We start from the raw sequence: 6,331 nt of genomic DNA on the forward strand, positions 1-6,331 counted from the left end.
TTGGGGGGGGGATGAGGGAGGGGCTCAAACACCTTCTCAGAATCTCAAGAGCATGTAGGGGCCTCAGAGCAGTCAGAGATCCAGAGATAGGTATCAGGAACTCAGAGATGATGTCAAGGGATCTGAGACATTGTCAGAGGCTCAGAGACATGTCAGAGACTCAGAGATGTGTCAGAAAAGGTGTCAGAGATAGTGTTGAAGAGGAATCTCCCGGTAATGAATTCAGCGTCAGTGAACCTTCTGAGAACCTCCGTTCCCTCCCCGCCCCCACCCCCAGTGGCACCTCCACAGCCTGAAGCCTTTTACACATTCACACTTCCTGGAAAACACAAAACACCCCCACCCACCTCCTTCCAGCCCCTTCTCCCCGATGGGGGTGAGCAGTCTTGGACTAAAATGGTATTAGGGTTCTGTCAGCTGTAAACCCTTAGCTCCCTTTGAGCCTAGATCTAGTAACCAACAACAGTCCTGCAGTACTCCAGATTTCAGGACTTCACCCCAGCTATGTATCTGTCTGCTCTAGGATGCTGGGGTCAGAGCCTGGAGGATTGCTGGGTCCTACATCAGATATATATACACACCCACAAATTCTCCCTTCACCACCCAGTAAGTACCTCTGCTAAAAACATTTTGATAGAGCCCCATTGCTTACAGCAGCACATTAGCATAGCATTCAAGGCTCCCGATAATCTGCTATCACCCTAATTAGAATTTTGCCCCAATATTCCCCTTTCCATTCTGCACACTCCAGTCAACTTGATGGGGTGGGGAGCCTGCTCTCCTCATTCTCATCCTCCAGTCTCCCATTCTGTAGGCTTTGTTCACATCATTTTCTGCTCCTGAATGCCCCTTCCCCCTACCCCAACATTCAATATGTTGAAAACCTACCCATCTTTCAAGGCCCACTTCAGGTGCTACTTTCTCCAGGAAGCCCACTATGATAACATACTCTCCCCATCCCCACCCCCAACTGAAATGCTCTCTCCCTCATCCGAACCTCCCCCTCACTTCTCAGAACACATATAGTATTTGTGTCACATTCTTCTGGGTATGATGGTCAAAAGGGTCCTTGTTCCATCACTGATATTAAATTAGTTCCCTCAGAGGGCAGACCTGGGTCTTCTTCATCTTCTTCTCCCCCTTCCCCCCGGCTCTTACCCCTTCCCCAGAAGAACACACATGTTTGAGAAATGAATGTTTATCCTCAGATAGGGACATGTAAATTTAGCCCTTGACCCAAGAAGCATTGGCAAGGGCAGATGGCAAGGTATAACCCCATCACCACCACCACCATCAGATACACAGAGGCCTTCCATAGCCAGAACTGGTCAGCCTTGGGGCCCTATTACCTGCTGATGTCAGGGGCAGAAAAGCTAGTTATCTCCTGCCTAAATGCTCTCAAGGCTCACACACTCAGCTCATATATACACTCAGCCCATAGTTTCCCAGGCCTAGGGAAAAGAATAAGACTGCCTTCATCATCCCACATACTGTAACCAGATTTCCTTGGTAGAAGGAGAGAAGTACATGATGTGCAATGTGGTTTGCACAGGCATTGCCCTTCCTCCCCCTCATCCTGGGATTCTCCCACCCTGGGGAATGGCTCAGCCTTCTAGGGATGATACCGAGACCTGCACACCAAGAGGGCCCTGGCTCTGTTCTGCAATTTCCCTCCCAAGATACCAGCCCTACTCTCAACCCTGAGACCTCCCCACCCCAGCCTACCTCCCTTAGGTCATTCTGAAATCTTGGGGGCAAGCCATGACTCTGCATCCCTGGGACTGGCCCTGGCTCCATTCTGGACACCTCTCTGATCCCACTCAGACACACCTCCCTGAATCCACTCCATGCCCCTGGCATTGGCCCTGGCCTCACTTTCCATACTCTTCAGGGCTTGCTCCAACAAAGAAGTTTCTCTCTACCGGTCATTGGCCCACGTCTAACAGCTCTCCCCAATACCAGGGCAGGACCTCAGGCGCAAAGTTTTAACTGGCTAAAGTCCCCTCCTTCCACCACTGTGCATCTGTGAGCCTAAGAGAAGAGCTCAGTCACACAAAGGACATACATGCATTCAAGCCAAGAATCTTGGTGTGATGAAAAACATGCAGGATTTAATATCAGTTCAAATCCCTGCTCTGCTGCCTGTATGACCATGGGAAAGTCTCTTCCCCTTTATGGGCCTCGATTATTTGATAAAGTGATAGGATTAGAGTAAATGATCTACCATGTTTCTTGCAGTTCTAAGCTGGACCACATGGTGACTGAGAACTATACCCTACACTGGTCAGTCTAGGCGTGTGCTGGTAAATGTTTAAGAACTAGCATTAAAAAAAAGATGTATGGGACACTTTTATGTTTAATTTGCAATATTAACATTTTCCGCATTCCCCTTTCTTAAGTCTTTAAAATTAACAAAGCAATAAATCAAGCCCCAATTTGTGATGTTTGAGGATTTTGGAGGCAAAATGCTTGCAATGAAAATTTAAGAGCTGGCATTCAGCATACCATTGCCATGCTAGTGACCTTCCCCAACTGTAAAGAATAAGATGTTTCTTCTCCTAAGTGACAAATGCCTACAGTCCCAACATAACTTGTGTTTTACAAAGAGGCTATCTAGGAGATCCCATAACTGGGAAATTGCCCGAAAGATGACGACTTACTCTGCTCTATTCTCTTTAAAAGATCAAGCCCCCAGAGATTGGACTTAGCAAGCAAAGAAGCTGGTCTTTAGTCATCTACTGGTTAGAAGCAGCAATAGGAAGAAAGTGGTATCTTTTTTTAATGGGGGAAAAGGGGCAGCTAGTATATTGAGCACCAGCCCTGAAGTCAGGAGGACCCGAGTTCAAATCCAACCTCAGACACCTACTAGCTGTGTGATCCTGGGCAAGTCACTTAACCCCAATTGCCTCAAAAATGGGGGAAGAACTGGTTGTCAGAAGGTCCCCAAGGTGGTGAGATGTTTGCCTCAGGGATGCTCATCCAATTTGCAGATGATATAAAGCAAAAGTTCTTTGTTAGGGCCATGGAAAAGAAGGGTGCAGAGTTCTCAAGGACAGTGGCAGCAGAGAGGGACAGGTTTCTATGGCTAGATATGGTTCATGTGAGAAAGATCGAGGAGTTTTCATGAACCTGAAGATCAATGGTCAAAAGTATGATGTAGAAGGGGGGGCGGGGAAGCCATTTTGTTCATTTCATTATTTTAAGAAAATGTTATTTCACAGTGGGTATATATATATTCCCTCTACCAAGGCAGAATGCAACCCCTCTGATGCCTTGGCAGGTTGTCCTGATGAGTTGCGATGGCTGACCAACATATTGATGAATATCTCCAAACTTAGCTGGGTTCATCCTTAGATAGCAGATATACATTCCATTTCTGGCCTATGCTCAAAAAAGCCCTTCCAGTTTGGTAGGACCTCCTAGAACCTTTGTTCTACTAACATTTTTTGTTATATTACTTCTACCAGAGTTACTTCTATGCCATGATGAGACATTGGCACCACAGTTCAAAGAAGGGATACATGATCAGGCCATATTAATAGAACTTTTATATCCAGAATGGGGGAAATCATAGTCTCCCTGTACCCTACGCCCTGATCAGACCATATCTGAAGTATTCTGACCAACTCTGAGTGCCAAATTTTCAAAGGGACATCCAGAGATGAGCAATTGAGCTAATGAGGGGACTTAATATTATTCCATACAAGGCTCAAGTAAAGGAATTGAAAATGTTTGGCCTAATGAAGAGTTAGGAGGGACATAAAAGCAGTCTTCAAATATATGAAGAACTGTCATGAGGAAGAGAGATTAGACCTCTCTTGCTTGTCCAGACGGCAGAATTAGAGGCAATGGGTAAGAGAGTGAAAAGGGGCACAATTGGCTTGGTATAAAGAAAGTTTTGTTAACAAAACTTTCCAAAAGTAGATGGGGATGCCCTGGAAGATGGCATCCTTTCACTTGGGGGCTACAGGTGGAGAAGAGTTCTGGTTGGGAATGTTGCTGTATAGTCTTTTGTAATATGTCACGGCTGCTTGTGAATTCATCAATCAATCAACATTTATTAAGCGACTCCTCTTTACCAGGCACTGTGCTAAGTGCTGGAGGTACAAAAAGAAGCAAAAGACAGTCCTCGTTCTCAAGAAGCTTATAGTCTAACGGGCAAGACAATCTATAAACAAATATAAACAAAGCAAGCTATAATTAAGAGAGGGAAGGCACTGGAATTCAGAGGGGCTGGGAAAGGCTTCCTGTAGAAGGTAGAATTTTAGTTGGGACTTCAAAGATGCAAGGGAAGTCAGTAGGTGGAGATGAGGAAGGAGAGCGTTCCAGGCATGAGGGACAGCCAGAGAAAATGGCCAGACCAAGGGGCAGCTAGGTGGTGCAGTGAGTAGAGCACCAGCCCTAGAGTCAGGAGGACCTGAGTTCAAATCTGGCCTCAGACACTTGACATACTTACTAGCTGTGTGACCTTGGGCAAGTCGCTCAACCCCAATTGCCCTGCCTTCCCCCCTCCAAAAAGAAAAGAAAGAAAATGTCCGGACCTGAGAAATCGAATGCCTTGTTTGTGGAACAACCAGGAGGCCAATGGTACTAAATTAAGAAGATTGGCAAGGTAGGGGGTTATGAATGGTTTTGAATGCCAACTAGAGGGGTTTTTATTTGATCACGAAGGTGAGAGGGAGCCACTGGAGTTTATTAAGTGGGAGGAAAGGGCGGTTTGACATGATCAGACCAGTGATTTAGGAAAATCATTTTGGTGACTGAATGGAGAATGAATTGGAGTGGGGAGAGATGAGGCAGGCAAACCCATCAGCAGGCTATTGCAGTAGTCCAGACATGAGGTGATGAGGATCTGCACCAGAATGGTAGCACTGTCAGAGGAGAGAAGAGGGCATATTTAAAAGATATTGCAAAGATAAAATCAACAGGCCTCGACAACAGCTTGGATATGTGGGGGGGAGGGGAAGGGGAGATAGTGAGGAATCGAGGATAACTTCTAAGGTATTGAGACTGAAGGACTGTGGGGACGATGTTGCCCTCTACAGTAATAGGGAAGGTAGGAGGTAAGAGGATTGGGGGGGGGGGAGAATAATGAGTTCTAATTCAGATATGGTTAGCTTAAGATGTCTACTAGACATTTAATTTGAGAAATCTGAAAGGCAGTTGGAGATTTGAGATTAGAGGTCAGCAGAGAGGTTAGAGCAAGACAGGTAGATTTGAGAATCATCAGCACAGAGATGGTAATTAAATCCATGGGAGCTGATGAGATCACCAAGTGAAATAGTATAGAGGAAGAAAAGAAGAAGGTCCAGGGGAGAAACTTGAGGGACACCTACAGTTAGAGGGTGTGATCTGGAGAAGGATCAAGCAAAGGAGATTGAGAAGGAATGGTCAGATAGGACAAGGACCAGGAGAGAGGGGCATCCTGAAAACCTAGAAGAGAGAAGAGAGTATCAAGGAGGAGAGGGTGATCAATGGTGTCAAAAGCTGCAGAAAAGTCAAGGAAAAGAATGAAGATTGAGAAAAGGTCATCAGACTTGGCAACTCAGAGATCATTAGTAATTTTGGAGAGAGCAGATTCAGTGAAATGATAAGGACAGAAACCAGATTGTAAGAGGTTAGAAAGAGAGTGAGAGGCACCTAGTGTAGATGGCCTTTTTGAGGATTTTTAGCTACGAAGGTGAGAAGAGAGATAAGATGATACTTAGAGGGGATAGAAGGCTCAAATGAGGGTTTTTTCAGGATGGGAGAGAGATGGACATGTTTTTGAGCAATAGAGAATGAGCCAGTAGAGAGGGAGAGATTGAAAACAAGTGAAAGTATAGGGATGACACAGGGGCAATCTGTTGGAAGAGATGTGATGAGATGGGATCATTTGAACAGGTAAGGGGTTAACCTTGGTCAGGAGTAAGGCCACCTCATCCTGTGAGAGAGGAGGGAAGGAAGAGATATGGCAGAAGGTATCTAAGTGACAGGAAATGAGGAGGAGGGGAAAAGAGGGAGCTCACAGCAAATGGTTTCAATTTTTTTCTGTAAAATATGAGGCAAAGATCTCAGCTGAGAGAGTCAGGGGAGGGGGAGCTATGGCAGGTTTGAAAAGGGATAAAAAGGTTTGGAAGAGCCACTGTGGAGATAGTGGGATAATGAATTAATAAGGGAAGTATAGTAGGATTGCCTCACAGCAGTGAGAACCCAGTTGAGATTGTGTAACATAAATTTGTAGTGGACGCAGTCAGAAAGTCGCATGATTTCCTCCACCTTCACTCAGAAGCATATTTTCAGGAGTGATACAAGGCTGAGGTTTAGTAGGGCATAGTTGGCAATGTGTTAA

The sequence above is a fragment of the Trichosurus vulpecula genome, chromosome 9, assembly GCF_011100635.1.
Source record: "Trichosurus vulpecula isolate mTriVul1 chromosome 9, mTriVul1.pri, whole genome shotgun sequence".
Taxonomy (NCBI): Eukaryota; Metazoa; Chordata; class Mammalia; order Diprotodontia; family Phalangeridae; genus Trichosurus; species Trichosurus vulpecula.